This window comes from Protobothrops mucrosquamatus, unplaced genomic scaffold, assembly GCF_001527695.2.
Source record: "Protobothrops mucrosquamatus isolate PMUCROS unplaced genomic scaffold, P.Mucros_1.0 scaffold2046, whole genome shotgun sequence".
NCBI classification, from domain to species: domain Eukaryota; kingdom Metazoa; phylum Chordata; class Lepidosauria; order Squamata; family Viperidae; genus Protobothrops; species Protobothrops mucrosquamatus.
In genome coordinates this window covers 93213-112185 of record NW_015388153.1, presented here as the reverse complement: position 1 = coordinate 112185, position 18973 = coordinate 93213, and the positions used below count along the sequence as shown (strand labels likewise).

Sequence of the window (18973 nt, the reverse complement as noted above, 5' to 3'; positions counted from 1 at the left end):
ACTAAATGAATAATTTTTATTAATACGGAGGAGATGGATTGTTTAAGTTTAGACTTTGGAGTTAGAGATATTAATATTTGTTTACTTGTATTTGAATATTAGCCTAGGTTGGTTTGGGAAGTCCGGGGGGTGGGGGGATGGGTTATAACATTGTGTAATATCTGTGATGTATTTCTTTTTTTTTTATGATAAAAACAATTAAATTTTATATTGAAAAAAAACACAAAAAAAAAAAACAATTGAGCCCAAAATTTGTGTTGCTAAATGAAACATTTGTTAAGTGAGTTTTGCCCCATTTTACAACCTTTCGTGCCACAGTTCTTAGGTGTATTACTGCAGTCATTAAGTTAGTAACATGGTTGTTAAGTGACTTTGCTTGTCAAAAGGTTGTAAAATCTGATCACGTGACCGCAGCACATTGCAAGTGCCATAAATATGAAACAGTTGCCAAGCATCCGAATTTTGATCATGTGACCATGGGGATGCTGCAACAGTCGTTAAGTGTGAAAACCAGTCATAAATCCGTTGTGACTTTGAACAGCCACTAAATGAACTGTTCTAATTTGAGGACTACCCATGTTTAAAATTTAAAGGCCACAAGACTCAAAATTTGATCTGACAGAAGAAGGAAAAGCATCCAAACCTCTGCAGTTTTTGTGCATGTATGTGGGTTGGCAGCATTGGATGAAAGTAGTAGGCATGGTAGATCTTTCCAAAGAAAGTAATTTTGCAGAGTTTCAACCTAAAAGTTGCAAGACCATTTTTGTAATTTTTTTCATAACTTTCATAAATGGGTTGGGGACAGGAGGCAGTACACTATGGGGAGAAGCACAGCTGTTCCAGCTTTATTTCTCTGGGCAGTGCCTTGCTGCCCTGCCTCCCTTGGCGAGGAGGGGAGGGGGCACACTGCCCAGAGAGACAAAGCGGCTCGTGATTTTCCCTGCTGGCTTCCCTGTTGACTTTCTGAAGAAGCCACCAGGGGAGGTCGCAAGTGGCGACCACATGATCACGGAAGTCTTGGCAATCCATCATCAGTGCAAACAGGTTGCAAAGAGTCCAGATTTCAATTAGGTAACCATGGAGCTGCTGCGACAATCCTAAGTCTGAGCATCGGCCATAAGTCCCTTCATTCAGCACCTTTGTCATTTTGAACGGTCACGGAACGAACAGTCATAAGTCAAGGACCACCTGTATTTTATTCCTGAAAAGTCTAATAGCAGCACTTTCATCAAATACAGAACTGATTTTTCAGAAACAGAATGGGGCTCATTTCTGCTCAAATTTAAGCAATAAGGAAGGTAGATCTACAGGCTTTGAGTAAATCATTATATCTAACAACTGACACAGAAATTTCCCTTATTTTATTCCTAGCAAGATCTAGCAAGATCTAGCAAGAGCAGCACAGTAACCTAGCATCCCAATATGATAGCACACACTTCAGTCTGATCTGTTGAGATTATAAAGTTACTTTAAAAAGCAAAGCAAAGGGAAAAAGTATTATTCAATTACATCATTCTAGAATAAATCTTTGAAGGTTTTACAGAGTGAAATGATTTCTTATGCTATATTTCAAGCGGAAGTCACAGAAATTTATAACTTTGGAGCATCCCAGTTTTATTCATTGCTCCAACAGGAAGTTAAAGCAGCAGCTACTATGTTAAATAAATGGCCTAATCAAACCTCATTTCTTATTCTTATGTTATTTTTATGCTTAAAAAAGGGAAATACACAATTACAGGAGTCTATGAATGTATATGGTTTTAAATGAGAATAATCATGTAAATGGCATTCTGATCAATCAAGCCTTACCATACCCATAGCTGAAACGTTCCTTCTAAGCAACTTTACAGGGTACTGACACTGGTTACTCTATCCATTAACCTGAAAAACCAGCAGTTCTTCTATCAGGAAGCTATTTGCACAAAAGACACACCCAGTAGTATGATGCAATATTTATCACCAGCAGACAATTATCAAACTACAAGGAAATACCTGCAGTAATAACCTATTAAGTTCCAAAGGAAAAAGGAAATTCTGTTTTCCATTGTAAAAAACTAAAATGAGTATGTGAAGTGCCAGCCTTTTAAAAGTAATTATTGACTACCATTTCTAATCACTTAAGATGATTTTATTCCTATCTCTGTGTAAGGATAAATAACTAATCACCAATCAATCAAAGATTGTCCTACTTCCTCCTGGGATCTAATATATACTGTACATTGTGAGTAGAATTGCTAAGAGTATAAGATTTAAAAAACAGATTTGCCATACCAAGTTAGAGCACTATCTCTTCTTCTTCTAGTATTTCTTACATTAATTAGCATTCTTTTCCCACTGGCATCTTAAATTCTGGGTATTGTAATCCAACATACCCAGAGGGCAGCAGATGAGAAAAAGCTAACTTTATTAGTACAGTCGGTTGTAAAGTCAACCAGATGTTTAAATTGGATTTGACACTTTTATCCACCTATCTGGGGTAGCAGATGTTGTTCAATGAATTAAAGGTATCCTGGATATAAGTTGTTCCAGTAAAGCTGCCTTTTGCAATTGACTGGTGGTGATTTTCTCAATGCTGATGGTCTTCAAGTGGTGCTCCAGATGTTTTGGGACCAACCATGTGATCAACTGCCGTGATTTGCTTAATAATTATGGCAAAAAAAGTCATAAAGTTGGGCACAACTCATTTAACAAGTGCCTTGCTTAGCAACAGAAATTCTGGTCCCAATTTATTGCAAGCCAATGCTCTAATCATATTAATTTTTAAAAACATACACTATTTATTTATTTATTTATTTATTTATTTATTTATTTATTTATTTATTTATTTATTTATTTATTTATTTATTTATTTATTTATTTATTTATTTATTTATTAATTAATTAATTAATTAAATAAATTTTTGTGCCACCCATCTCCCCTATACAGCGACTCTGGGTAATTTATACATCATAAAAAGATAAATAGAAAAGTAATTAAAACATTAAAACTATGCAGATTAACATTTTAAAATTATACAACCCCCCCCAAGTGTAAGACAGTCTTCTTACCCTGTGAACCACCTCCAGCAATAAGAGCTCTCCTCATGTTGTGCACACTATTACATCCTGCATCAGCTGTAGCTTCCAAATACTCTTCAAGCGTAGCCTCACATAGACTGTGTTGCAGTAATCCAACCAAGAGATGACTTAGGGCACAAGTGGTACACAACACAAAGTTGGGCGCAAGTGGTGCACAACACAAAGTTGCACCAAGGCCTTATGTAGGTATTTGGCAACGATCTTCTCCTAAATCCAATTGACATTTATTGTATTCATCACAATTTATTATTAAGCTATACATTAACATTTCAATGCATGCTACTCTGTAGTACTTTATTTTGTCAAGTTTTGGTGCTTATTATCGGATAGTACTTTATCTGATTATGTAATAACTATTCTTCAATTGCCCAGACTCCATACATATATTTCAATAGTTATGAAGGCCAATGAAAATTTCTTAACAAAACAGGAAAATTTTAATAAAGCATGTGTTTAAAGCTGCAGTATTTCATGTTACTCTTTTTTTCAATAATTTCCAAGAAGACGTTTAAAAGTGATAGACCTCAATCCTCATGGAGGTTTTTCTAATGGAACTTAAAACCAACATTTCAAATTAATGTTTCATTTTGTTTTCAAGCAAAACATGTAATCACCGTCTTAAAATTTGAAAATTTAGCATCCTTGCCTTCTGCTAATCATTTCACTCTAAATAAATAATAATAATTCTCCCCTTTTATTTAATTACCAGCTCTGGTTCAGTTATATTATTTTGGCTATAACACTTTACTCTGTCCCGGCTAGTGATTTCCCTGTACTCTTTTTTATCTACCAAAACCCAGCAAATAACATTTCTTTTGGATTAACCCTTTTCCTTCTGTTTAAGGGAGTTTTAGATTATCCCCAAAGTCAGTGAAGAAGCCATCAGGAAGTTGTAAGTCCCAGTTTCAAGTGTTTTCATGTGTTTGGAAAACAAGCTTACAATAACTTAAAGCCACATGTTGGCTCATGTGGATCATGGATACTATGAAACCTACCTGTGTATTAAGACACACACAGTGATGATATTTCTGGTCTGGTGTACCAAAAAAAAGATCTCTATGTGTGGTTAGTCTAAGATCATTATCTGAGCCTATTCTCAGCAGACACATAGACACACACAAAAAAAGCCGTCGTCTGAATTGTGATCGGAAGCTACTAGCTAAACAACATTTTAGCATAGTTTCCCAATTTTTAGAATGTTTTCTCCAGGAAGATTCTATTGGGAACCTTCATTATCATTTGATAATTAGATGAACAGATACTATTCAAATATTTCATATCCTTTCAAGCTAATCTGAACTGTTTTTCTAAGCAGCAGTTATGCATGGTCATAAAACAAGAATGTATGGTATATTATTATTTCATTAGCGTATTATCACTTTATTTGCTTATGTAGAGAGCTATAACATTTCAAAACATCTGCTTCTCTTTGCTAATTAATATTACAGATTCTTTTGCTTCATTTCCTTTTCAATTCTTCGAACTTTGGCTCATTACAGTTTCAGTTCACACAACACATTTATTTTAGATCATTTGTGATGTGTTCATGCATGCAGCCTTAAAAATTCCCGCTCCTAGCTTGTCTAGATATTGTTATATTAAATGGATGATCCTTACATTAAAACACATAAGCTTTTTAAATAGTTGTATCAATATATTCTACTATTTTCCACTTTTAATTTTTTTATCATTCCTAAGATACTTAAATAGCTCTAAAAAAACTTTGGGGGGTTAGATCAGTTTCTAATTTGTGTATTGTTCTATTTTTAATTTAATATGTATTGCAATTATTATTTATATTATATACTAAAATTATACAGGAGAGCAAAGAGATTCTTCTCAATTTAATTTAGCATTATAGTAGGCAACAAACTGCTTGATGGCTTATCTTTACAGTTGAGTTTAACAATTCATAGATCAAACACAGTATGAATCCAAACATTTGCAGAAAGACTCCAGGATATAGTGCTATTTGCAGTGTAACTACAATATTAATTCTTTCTGTCATAAAGGAAACATCTATTGTTCAAACCACAGAAAATGACATCTGAAAGAGTTTGGAAATATGCCTGTCCTTTCCAAACATGCAACTTTCAACCGTGACAGATACCAAACAAGCATGCCAAGCAGAAATTTAAACATTGGTGGCCTAAATGGTCAATTATCCAAATTAACTAATTATATTTACCTTTTTCTAAATATTCCCATGGATTGTGATATAGCATAGAACATGTGTTCACAACGAGGTACATTACAAGCATCTATGATCAGAGGACCTGCATATTCTCCATAACAAACCTTCCAGAATAAACTGCCCAATATTACAAATAGTTGCATCCCAATCATTGTACTTCCTACATGTAGCACTTTACCATCACCTACAGAACTAAATGTCAAGCATTTATTTGGTTGTAAGTAAAGACCTATATAACAATTATAGAAAGTTTAAACTACCATTTATCAAACTCATTTTGTTTGCCAGCTGTGAAGATCTCAGGAAAGCTCAGCTAACTCCAGAGATGCCACAGAACAGAATAAACCTAGAATCTTTCACATGCAAAGGCTTTGCTCTGCCCTAAAATGGCATTTTTCTTCCCATGTTATAAGGTGGTAGAATCCTAAAAGAGACAGAGTTTATGTGTGTTTATACTAAACAGCCTATTAAGTTTGATAGGCAGGACAGAAGAAAAATAATGAGTCCTTATCCACAGTTTTACTCAGGATAAAATCCCACTCTTCATTTTGGCACCCCATTCCTTAGCAGTAGCTTCAGCAAGTTCAGTAACTATGGCCTGGTTAATTCACAATGCTAAACCAACATGTAGTTTGCTTAGAATTGTGTGTGAACCAGGCAATAGTCTGGTGGATCACCAAACAAATCAACCCAGAATTCTCACTCAAGGCACAAATGACCAGAGTCAAATTATCCTACTTGGACACATTATGAAAAGACCAAGCTTTTGGACAAAGCTATAATGCCAGGAAAGGTAGAAAGAAAAAGATGATGATGATGAGCAGCAAAATGGATGGATTTGGTTATAGTGGTGATAGGTGCACCATTAAAAGACAAGAAAGGCCAGATTAGGGTCAAGTCATCATGGAGAAATCTATGAGGTCGCTAAGAGCTGGCACTAACTTTATGGCACATAATCAAAGTATTATATATCACTATATAGTGGGACATCTAAGGCACACCTAGGTAGGGTAAAATATTTGTGATACTTCTCCATTCTCCCTATTCTCCAAGGGATAATAGGGAGAATGGAGATAAAGCATGCTTTTAAAGAAAGATACATAATGTTTGTGTGTATTGCAACAGAAGAATTACTCAGAGAAATATTTTAGATTAGGTGGTTTATTGTTTCTCAGGAAAGCAGTTCTGAAGGTATTAAAAAAAGTTGAAGTGAGAGACAATTTTTTTTTAACTATGTAACATTCCTCAGTGATTAGGTCATTCTTTTTACATTGCAAGTTATAGCAGGTTGTTAACACTTGCTGTTCTCCTTTCATTTTCCTAATAGGGCATAAAGGTATATAAAACCTACTTCCAGTTACTGTTTGAAGATACTAGCTTGTTATTCAATAACCTTAAACTCTAAGAGGATAAAAACAATAGTTAGCAAAAAGTTAGCTCATAGAGTTTCATTTTAGTTGCTTAATGAAATAAGGAAAAATGTGACTTCATTACATGCCATATAGAGTACATAAAGAGAAATAAAAGTTCTAATCTTAATATTAGAACCTTTCAATAAATTAGCTTGCATCCAATATGAAAATAATTGCTTCCAAAGGTGTTTTTCTGGACTTTGTAGAATGTGTTTTCCAGAACTCTTCAGTTCTAGTTATAAAGCTAGGATAGTCTCTTGCCAGTCTCTTCCTAATCTTTGAGAGAAGGCATTTTTTTGAGTGCAGTACCTTTAAAGCCAGATACAAATCATGGATGAAAGCAAATGCATTCTCTGTCAAATACAAAGTCTGTCAGATACAAAGTCACTGATATAATAAGACAACTTTGCTAAAATTATTGATGTTTAAGCATGTCAGATTAATATTAATGAAGCATGTCATTGCACAGTATTGGTTAAATTTAAATTATTCAATGGCATGATTTATACCCTCATCAACATGACCCCTTTAATATATTTTCAATATTTTGACATTAAAAGCAAAAATTATTTTTATTATACAACAGATTTCCATAGCACTTTACAAATGAAATGGTAGGGATTAAAGTCCACATATACTTTAAAGAATCAAGAAGAACCAAGACTCATCTCTCTTTCTGTAGAAGAACCAAGACTCCTGAAGCACTGATGCCTTTCACTAGATGGAACAATACACCAACTCAGGCTGTAACAAGCAACTTATTTAGGTGAGAAAAACCATATAAAAAGGAAAACTATAGCAGTATGTTTGGGTTCTTTCCATTGTAAATCTAGCTATAATTCAACTTTCAAGCCATTCTTAATTCTTAAAATGCATAAATCTCTGTAGAGAAGAAAATGGTAATGAAAGCAATACACTCATTATTACTGGCATTTTCTATCATAAGGTTTTGAAAGCCTGGCCTGATTCTTGCCTAGTCTACAAAGCACAAGCAAATGTTTAGCAATAGTTCTCACCAAATGGTTAGATGAATCTTTTATTTAGCTTATTCCCTTTCAGTTGAATACTATCACTCAGAGGAAGATAGATTCCAAAACAGAGATATGTTTTTTGCTGGATGGCAATACACTCAGTTGTATAGCCCTGGGTCCATGTTCCAATGAAAATCAGGATGCTATGTGTGTATGTAAGATTTCATGTGACAAGTGAAGCTTTTATATGGCAAGCCTTTTCCAAGAAACCTCATATGACTAAGTATAATTAACATTAAATTCAAAATGTACCCTTGATTGAAATAGGATATCAGTCTTAAAGAGCGAATGTCTATGGAGATTCTCAGTCATCCAGCAGTTATCCCAAAGATGCTTTTTTTCACGAGGCAACTTTACTTCGTTTTTCTTTGAAGACGTTTCACTTCTCATCCAAGAAACTTCTTCAGCTCTGACTGGATGGTGGGGGAATTCAAAATTGAACAGCCCTCTCTCAACAGAGGGGGAGGGATATGACATCATCTATCTTCAGTCTACAACACAGTCCTTTCAACAGTTCCAAAAAGGCTCCACACCCATTTGTACTACTCACATGACCCTGACGACACATATAAACCTCCAGGTGGCATCAACGACTCTCTAAAAGAACGTAAATGAGCAGCTGTCTGCAAGGAGTATAAATCCTTCCATTCCCCACCATCCAGTCAGAGCTGAAGAAGCTTCTTGGATGAGAAGCAAAAAGAAACATGAAAGTCCAGTTGCCTGGTGAAAAAAAGCATCTTTGAGAGTCTTAAAGAGCAGAACTTAAGAACTGCAATCCTGTGCACTTCTGAGTTACCCAAGTTGGCTCATTTTGAATGAATTCCAAACAATCCTACTGGGGGGGGGGGGGGAGCACAGAACTTGATGAAATGTTCTGAGTCCTGTCCTACAGTAGATTTTAATTGTATGATAAACAAAGGAGAGAGAGTGACCTTCAGACTTCAGTATTGCTGTTAAAGAAGTTTTATACTGGTATAAACAAAGATTTGTTTACATTTCCACTGAAGGAACAGTAAAATAAGATTGTTCAGAGATATTTGTAACAAAATTGAACTCTTGTCTTTATAGCTATTATTATTAATTATTTTAAAAAAATAATCTATAGCGTTTCTTATATTTTTAGGAAGAGATCAGTTTTCCCGGAATGGGAAGACTTGACGCCGCTGGCTTGATGTGGCTAGTAGGGGGTGGCCTTCTCATCACCGCCGAGTCCTCACTGCCAACTCACTGCCGCCATCTCTTTTCAGGACATCTCAACACTGTAAATTCACTGCAGGGATAACTCGCTGCGGGCACTAGATGGAGAGCCGGGAGGGCGGGCGAGTGAGCAGGCTATCAGAGGGGGGTGGTGATGGGAGGGGCTGCGCCAGATGGGAAGCAAGTGGGGTATCAAAATGGGAAGCCCCCGCTGGCCTGCAAGTTTTTTTTAAAAAAACACATTGCTTAATGTATGAAGGTATCTTGCTCTGAAAATAAGAGCAGCTTTGGGAAGCAATGGGATGGGGAAGTGAGTAGGGGTGGGTGTCAAAATGAGAAGCCCTTGCCACCCTGCAATTCATAGTGTTTCTGGTCATGTGCTGAGTGCTTTCCGCCCAAAGCCAGGTGGATGATTTCATGATGTTTCTCGTCAAATGCAGAGTGTTTTCCCACAGAGCCAGGTCGGTGACTTCATGGTATTTCTGGTCATGTGTAGAGTGCTTTTCTCCAAAGCCGGGTGGATGATTTCATGGTATTTCTGGTCATGGACAGAGTGCGTTTGGACAGAGAATCACAGCAATGTTCCCTCAAAGCTGACACCAATGCTGTGAAAAGAGTAATGCTGAGGAGTTTTTTCAGTTTGGACTCCAAACATTCCTGTCCATGCAGCCCTATTTCCGTAGTGCATGAGACATGCAATTAAATGCAGCTGCAAACTTTGCAATCTGCTTGATGGGCAAATATTTGAATGCAACTCGAAACAAGCCGTTTTAGTTTTTAAAAAAGCTGACATCCCACCCCATTGCTCCCCAAAGCTGCCCTTATTTTCAGAGCAAGATCCCCTCAAACATTAAGCAATGTGGCTTTTAAAAAAAACTTACAGGGCAACAGGGGCCTCCCATTTTGACACCTCACCGCCCACTCGCTTCCCATCTGGCACAGCCCCGCCCATTGCCACCCCCCTCTGACAGCCTGCTCACTCGTCCACCCTCCCGGCTCTCCATCCAGCGCCCGCAGCAAGTTATCCCCACAGCGAACTTATGGTGTTGAGATATCCTGCAGAGATGGTGGCAGTGAGTTGGCAGTGAGGACTTGGCGGTGGCAAGAAGGCTGCCACCTGCTGGCCTTGTTGAGGTAGTGGCATCAAGTCATAGATCCCAGTTTTCCTTCCATGTGTAATAGAACGGAGTAACAGAGCAATTTTCTACTCTGAAGCCATTGTGGATTTTCAAAATTAACCAGATGCTATGAAAGGTCATATAGGCTCCTACTTAATGCCAGAAAGTCATACTACATAAACCATATTACTATTTTCTATTTTACAACAAAATCCTATTAATACTTTTTAGACAAAATATTGCCATTGAAAGCAACATGAATATAATCTAAATTTCAATATGGAGAATTCCACAAAAAAATATCTCCTATATGTTTTTTCTAAAATGGGCATCTAGGAAAGCAAAAGCTTCATCATGAACTTTGTTTAAACTACAGCATCTACAAAAATTGCTAAGTAAGAATGAAATGTTTGCAAAGTAAGAAAGTCAGACTATACGTGGCCTCATTTAATTTCAAATAGGAGCATTTTGCATCTGAAAAAGCTGCAGAATAATTAGAATAATATTTAAAAACTTCCAGTATGGCTGGATTTTTTTTTATTATTCCTAAGGTTTTCCTGCAAGTGAATATCTGTTTTAAACTCAAAACAAGGTCATTCAAATTAGAAAAAGGAAAAATTATTCTTAATCAAATTTATCTTACTAAAATTCTAGATCACCTGTCTAGACCAGTGATGGCAAACCTTTTAGAGACCGAGTGCCCAAAAACTAGCCCCACCCCTGCTCCACCTTCCTCCTCTGCTCCACTCTGGCCCCCATCCCCCGCTCCGCCTGCCCACAGGACCACTCATCGCCTCCAGGGCCCACCGCAGATCACCCAGGCAGCCCAGCAGCGCTATGGCGACCACACCCTCTGCCCGCGTCCTGCAGCATCAACTGCATGATGGGGTGTGAGGGCAGAGTCTTGTCTACACTGCCTGGCTGCCATGTCCTTGGCTGTGCTGCTCCATGTGGGCCACGCTCGAGGGCGACTCTCCTTCAGGAGGACTGGAGAGGAGGGGGTCACGGGGAGAGGCAAGGCTGGGGCAATGGCACGTGTGCCCACAGAGAGGGCTCCATGTGCCGCCTCTGGCACCATGCCATAGGTTCGCCACCACTGGTCTAGACTATATATTCTTTCCATTAAAATGAGATAATGAAGCTTGCAATGCGTTCTCATCAGATCTCTCTATATTATTGAAAGATGAGTATCTTTTGAAACTTCACATTTTTGTGATTCAAATGCAGACCTGTTGTGATATAAATGTATTTGGAACAAGCACTTTTGAATTTGTTTTGCCAAGTGACAAAAATTAATTACCACGAGTAAGTGTTGCACATCAGCTTAAAACATGACCCTGAGCAGAAAAATGGCAACTGGAGAGACTGCTCATCTATACCTTCCTTAAACACGTGCAGGCACACACACAAATACATGCCATATGAAATAAAATCTATAGTCAAGAAGCAAAATCTAGAAGTACGCTTTCCTTGTACCAGCTATGAATTTGCTCAGAAAAAATTATTTTCTTAATCAAATGCTGTGACTCATACTCTCTGCTTGAATCATTTTCTAAAATGCAATTCTCCAACCTTGAACTGAAAATAGAAGAGACCTCTTCAGTAGGGAACATTATCTCATGGCACATTAATAATATATACCGAGTACAATATACTGTAAATATTATACATTATAGTGGAATGACGATGAATGGGCATACCCACCATGTTATTCCATCCTGGGGTAAGTAGCTTCAAAATGGGGTGGGCTTCGAGGTTTAGTGATTGTGGTCTAGATTGTGGTCCTGATGTTTTGCCAGCAACTATCGCTGGCATCTTTAAAGACAAGGTGATCTGTGTAGCCAGCCATTTAATTAAGAGCTCACTAATACAATGTTACAGGACTAAACCCTGCTACAAATTTATTTGCTTGTCAATACCTTTCATTTCACAAATTGTTGTTTCATGCCTACAATTAGAATAAAGAAACCATGCTGGGAGCCATTTAGAATGGAGAAATTATTATACGTGGTACAATCACTATCTTCAAAAAGAATTAAAATAATCTACGAGACTCCCATTTAGCTGGATTTCTCTATTATACACCGAATTAAGAGTTAATCTTTGTTGTTCTCCAAGTAGAGTACACTTTTCCTTCGGGAGAAGCTGAGTAAGTGAGCATCGACAGGTGCTTCTTGTTCCCAATTCAGCAAATTTATAACCTCTCCTTTAAAATTAGATGCAACTCTCAAGGCATCATGTCTAAACCAATCTGTTTGAACAGGTGTCAGACAAGGCTGCATCTTAGTTCTACCTTATTTAATCTCTATTTAAACTCCCTAACAAGCAGATTAACCAACCCAAGTTTGCATCTTTCCAAGATTGCTTGAATTGATATTCCCCTATTTTTATATGCCGATAGAGATGCTGCTACCCTTTAACAAGCACCTGTAGAATTTAGATGAGCACTCACAGTTTTCACTTATTTGTGCTGAAAGCACAATGAACAGAAATCCAAAGTGGTTTTTGCTAAAAAAAAAAAAAAAAAAAAAAGAAAACACAAGATTTAAATGGACCACCGAAGGAAAAGAAATTGAGCAGGTTAAAAGCTTTAAGTACCTAGGAGCAGTGGTCCATTCTTAGGTGCCTGGAAAGATGCACATCGATTGTGCTAGTTGATAAGGACAAAAGAGCACAATAATTATTACACTTTATTTTATTTTTTGGACCAAAGGAGGGGAATGCATACACGCAATTTTGAAACTTTCTATAGTAAAAATGTTATAGTATGGTGCTCAGATGGGACCATTCCCTCACTATAAATCATTTAAAATCATACCAAAAAATTGCATTTTTCCCCTGAAACCTAGATCAATGTTTCTCAACCTTGACAACTCTATGATGTGTAGACTTCAGCTCCCCCAGAATCCTCCAGAATTCTGTATATCCAAAGAGACACTCACAAGGCAACAAAAAGTGGAGGTGGGAGCATGGCTGTTAATACAATACTCACACATTGCCTCAAATGCCATTTTTTCTCACTAGGAAAAACAGACTGGTCCCACTAGTCCCAGCAGACCAATTTCACTCTTCATGGCAACAAGCAATTCTGGCTAAACTTATCTTATTGAGTAAATAAGCTTATCTATTTGAGTAACTACTTATTTGGGATATACTCAGGCTAAAAGAATCATTAGAGAAAGGCTCATAGATACAGAATTCCACAATGAGATCACCCATATTCCAGCCCATATTAGAACACACATAATTTTTTTCCAGATACAACTGGGCACATATTTAATTCCTTTGGTTCCTGTGAATCCCTCGATGACGAGAACTTGTCATCTCTTCATTCCGCGTGAGCTCCCACTAAAACAGGGGTGTCAAACTGCCGGCCACGGGCCGGACGCATCACGTGGAAGCCGCACCCACCCCATTGCCGGCAATCGCAAAACCGGCCCGATACGTTGCGCAATGTCATGTGACGTCGCGGGTTTGACATGCCTGCGCTAAAAGGACGTTGTTGCCAACGTTTTGCCAAGAGCGAGACTAAAGGGGGAGGGCTAGGAAGGCCTGGGCTTTGGCAGCCCTTAAGGGGGTAACGCTACATAAGAATGTTATAGAGTTTGTTTTAATTTTACAGTATTGCATTAGCAATTCTAGCATTTAGTTATCTTTTTATTACTCATACATTTCATAGAATTACTGAAATGGATATAATTTTCCTTAGTGTATTTTATGCTAGTCTATGACCAAAATAAAGTTTGTTGTTGTGATGGTGTGAAACACTTGAAGCAGGATACTGCTTTTCAAGATTATTTTTTTACAAAAATATTAACAGAGATACCTGTTTCAGCATTAAGCTAAGAAAGAGATGCTGCTGCAGAATTTTTATATTCCTCCTTCCCTCACATTCTTCCAAGACAGAAGCTTGCTTTAACAATCGGTAAATATCAATCCGTATGGAGTCACATCTTTATTCTGTAAACAGTATTCAGCCATTACTATAAAGTATAGCTAAGGACCTTTCCCTGATAGTGAATTATGCGATCTACCCATCCTTTAAATGGAAACTACTGGCCAATTCCTATCCTGTCTCAAATTCCTTTGTTTCCAGTCACTGAAGTCCCCTGAAATCCCACTATAACAATGTTTCTTAACCTTGGCAACTTTCAAATGTGTGGACTTCAATTGTCAGAATTCCCCAGACGGTATGAGAACATAAAGAAAAGTAACATGTAACATCTTAACAGATTTCAGTCCTGGCAATAGCACTAGCAATAGCACTTAGGCTTATATACCACTTCATAGTGCTTTACAGCCCTCTCTAAGTGGTTTACAGAGTCAGCATATTGTCCCCAACAATTTGGCTCCTCATTTTACTGACCTTGGAAGGATGAAGGCTGAGTCAACCTTGAGCTGGTCAGTATCAAACTGCAGGTTGTGGGCAGAGTTTGCCTGCAATACTGCATTCTAGCCACTGCAGCATCACAGTTCCTCAGGCCACTCCAGAAGGCATTGATTTAAAGACTAACAAACCACTTTAGTACTATACAGCCAAGGGCAACATAAGATCTTACTTAAGAGCTGGCTATAAAATAAAATGAGACCTTTGTTACATATAGATTGGTATACATAGCTGTATATTAATTTACAATTACCCAAATGTTCCACTTTATCACATTCCGTGATTAGTGCATAGTTAGGGGGATGTTCTCATAAAACGACTGCATGGATATATGAGTAATATGAGCTCTAATATGAGCAAGAACAAGAATATAAAAAATAGGTAATAGATTGCAGGGCTGACTCCAAATAACTGCATTTAGAAGCAGGGATGAAATTTAGTAGTCCACTATAGCAGTACAGTACTCCCTTGTTTCTTCCATTTGAGCAAATGGTTCCTTATTTGCTCCTTTGGGGAAAAGTAAAAGTGCTACTACTTGACATTATTGTGTTGAGAGCAAAGCCATCCTTCATTCCTGATGCTGCAGGGCATTCTAACAGAAATTCTATAGAGAAATGCAGGGTGTCAACAGTGTGCATATGAACTGGCATATGAATTCTCCACTCTGAATAGCAAAAGATACTGTAATATAAAAGATTCCCAATCTATATAACCTTCTTTACCATCATAAAACTGGAAACGCTGCAAGGGGTATTTCAGATATCTTAAAAGGGGTGATATGATTATATGCTGCAGATGTAACATACCTATTCAAGCTATCTGAAGCTTACAAATTTTGCCAGATACAAGCCTTAACATTGTTTAATTACTCAATTGTTTAATTACTCAAGTTACCATTACTTCATATTAATAATGTATTTTGAATTATTTATTCATTGGATTTTTATCCCGCCTGTATTACTTTATAAGTAACTCAAGGTGGCCAATGTACACAATACTCCTTCCTTCTATTTTCCCCATAACAACAACCCTGTGAGGTGGGTTGAGCTAAGAGTCGCCCAAAGTCACCCAGCCAGTTTTCATGCCTAAGGCAGCACTAGAACTCACAGTTTCCTGGTTTCCAGTCTGATGCTGTAACCATTAGACTTCTAAATATGACACTAATATAGTTATTTTTCCTTCATCTGCATAAATCAAATGCTCCAAGGTCTGCATAAAACAGCCTAGTAGATAAGTAGTATCTTATCTAGATACCTACACAAAATTTAACATTGTATCTCAAAAAGACTTTAAAACATCCAGACTAGATTGAAATCTAAAAATTCCCAAACACACATGAATGCAAATTATGGTTGAATAAGATATTATCCACTATAAAAAAGTATTTGGTTTTAAGCTCATTTAGTGTAGTGGTTAAAGCACTAAGCTAGAACTGGGAGACCCTGAGTTCTAGTTCTAGTTCAGTTGGGTGACGAGGCGAGTTGGGTGACCTTGGAGCAGTCACTCTCTCTTAGCCCTAAGCAAGGAAGCAATGGCAAACTGCTTTCAAAAATCTTACATTTGGAATTAAAAAATGCTGATCTGAGGACTAGCAATCCAACAACATCTCCTTTACGGCCCTCAACACTCCATATTAGTGGGCTGCCTCTTTTTTTTTTTCAAAATTTGCTGCATTAATTGGAATTCTGGACGGGGTTTTAAATGGCCATAGGATACTTTTAAGTCTTCCAGAAATGTAAAGGATCTACTTTACTCTTTATAATGTTCCTTCCAAAATAAAACATGACTTTCCCATTTTTGGAGTCTAGCCTTTGACAGGGCATGCAAATTCCTACCTTAAATGAAAAATTACTTAGATAATTCATAGATGTACACATAAATTAATGGTATTCGTTAGCTGCCTTCTGAGCATCCTTTCATGGAATTAGACAGTATTGAAAATACTAAGTCTTTCTTTAAATGCCTATACAATTGGACCATTAATATTTTCTTTGCAATTCCTTGTTTGTTCAGTAACATCTGCACAGATACTTTGCAGAAAGCTAAGGAGGCTCCATTCTGAAGTCTGAGGAATTTCAAAGGCAATTTATGAAATGGGTGGTGATCCATTACTCAAAGTGAAAAATTCCTTTTGTCATGTCAATTAATTCTGCCATACTACAGTTTCTATAGTACAGTTCCTTTGATCTCACTCTTCATCTCTCAAAGGCACATTGGCTTTCAGAAACAAACCAAAAAGCCCAGTAAGAGTACAGCACTTTTATTTTAGTGCTCAGTAGGAGATTTTTATTTCATTGTTGAGCTTTCAGATTGCAAAAGACCCACCTGCAGAGTTTACTTTCCAAACTCAGTAGGCAGAGACTGGGGGGGGGGGGAATGGGGGAGATAAATAGCATTGTGAAAAGGAGTGTAATTAATCACATATTAAACACCTATGAAGAGCCAACCTACAACTCCTGCTCCATTATCTGAACAAAACCGCTACTTGAATTCAACTGGATCAATTTTGGGAGAAATGAGTATCTTTGCAAATGCATAAAACGCTGATAAAGTCATATTATCTAGCCATATTGGCAGAATGAAGCAAGAATTATGGCTGGGTGATGAACATATTGTACCACATTCTGTCCTTGTTTCTAAAGTAATCCTAATATTCACCACGGTTGATGTTTAATAGGCACCTACGCTCCCCCTCTTTCTGCCTCAGATCAGAACTGTCCGAAGCAAACTTGGTTTTCAAAGATGGGAGGGGGGGGAAGTAAACTACTTATTTTCAGTTGTTCTCGACTGAAGGCAAGCCAACAAGCATCCCCACCTTCCCGCACAGGATTACTCCAAGTCGCCTCCTCCCCCTTGCAGAGCACACTCTCCCCTCGCTACGCGGAAGAAAAGAAAAACACAAGTGCTAAAACGGAAGCGTCCACGTCGACCCTCCCGCCTTTCGAGAGGCCAACTGTAAAATTCTTATAGAAAAGGGGAAACCGCCTGCAGAATATGAAAGGTGTGCTCCTTCCAGATCATCTACCCTCACTCTTGCCCTGGACTGGTGAGGCACCAGTCAGCTTGCACGGTCCGGGCTTGCGAGGGACAAGCGGGCGACATTCATAGTCCTCCGACGGTGGAAAACCGGCCGGAGGAGAGCCAAGTTAACACAGGGTGAAGTCAGTCCCCGCTTACCTTTCCCACGGCGGTGGCTGCTGCTGTTGCTGCCGCCGTCACTGTGCCGGTTTACCTTTCTGCACCGCTGCGGGCTCGCAAAAGAAACCTTTCCGGCCACCCCTCGTTGAACGTCGGGAGAGTTTTTCTGCTCTAACTCGAGGAGGAAAAACAAAAACGAGTTGCCACTGAAAAGAATGGATGCCTGTAAAACAACCTACGGAAAATCCGCCGTCCCAGTCCTGGCGCAGATCTTCTTCTCGTCCTCCTGGAAGGGGGACCCAGTAGAGCCTCCTGCTGGCTCCGCTCCGGAAGCGCAGGGAGATGCGAAGGGAGGCGACTCGCAAGAAAAGCCAGCTGCATGCAATTCCCCACGTTGCAGAAGGGATGGAAGTGGGAGAGACTTCAAAGACAATATAAGATAATGACAGAAAAAGGGAACCGGAGTCCAGAGTGACAAGCAGACTCAACAAATGCGTTTGCCCCGTTTCTGCACATGCAGTATGTTTACGGAGCAAGGGTGCTGTTTTAATGGTAATAGAGGAGGTGATGAGGACTGAAAAGAATAGGGAGTACAGTCATGATCTGCCACTGTTGATATTAAATGGTTCCCAAGGCTGCTATTTAATTGCACTGATAAAAATTTCTGAAATGTCACTTCAGATGTCTCGTATAAATAGGCAAGCAGATGCATAATGCTGTATATCAGTTCCCGAATCTCTTGGAACAGGTTGCTTCTGCTTTGGGGGTTTGTGTATTTTTGATTATGTGGAGCTCCAGGCAGAAAGATACATGTGAAACTGGGATATTGCTGATGGTCTGATTTACATTTTGTACTATTTTATATTTTTTCTTAACACACCATAAACCATAATTGAATAGATTCACATTATTTGCTAAATCATGTGCCACAGTACATGCTAACTCCAAACTAAAGTCATGCTCAGCTCAGTGGAGACTTGGCCCAGTTATTTTAAGGATACAATTATATGGCCCTTTTTTGCTTTGCTGTAAAATGTACCCTGTTTAAAATAAACATAATCTCACTCCTGGTGATGCAGAGCTCATCAATTCAGCGTCTACATTTTGTGTGTGTGATCACAAAACACATTGTATCAAGGATAGACTTTGTATGGACAAGTATAATGAAATAAGGGATTCATTTATATGAAATACAGTAGGTTAAGCAAAGCACTATAGTTATATACATGTGGTGATGTATTGTTATGTAGTTTGGTAATGAAATATTTGCATCCTCAGCACCAAAGGACCCACAGTTCAACCCCGAGTTACAAATATTCTCTCCTATCAGTTATATAATGTGTTACAAATCTATATATACTTGCACAATATTTGTATCAGATAAATATATGTAGAACAGCAACTGCTTACTGTTATAA

The 18973-nt window shown here is 38.1% G+C and overlaps 1 protein-coding gene across 1 annotated transcript in view; it reads right to left on the bottom strand.

Moving 5' to 3' along the window:
* The window catches only part of LOC107294663 (synaptotagmin-like protein 5), a 20077-nt gene extending 18194 nt beyond the window's left edge, over positions 1-1883 (bottom strand). Inside the window, exon 1 of the mRNA XM_015823915.1 lies at positions 1810-1883. The gene's annotated coding sequence lies outside the window, so the exon portion shown is untranslated. The remainder of the gene's footprint in view (positions 1-1809) is intronic.
* Between the last annotated feature and the right edge of the window lie 17090 nt (positions 1884-18973).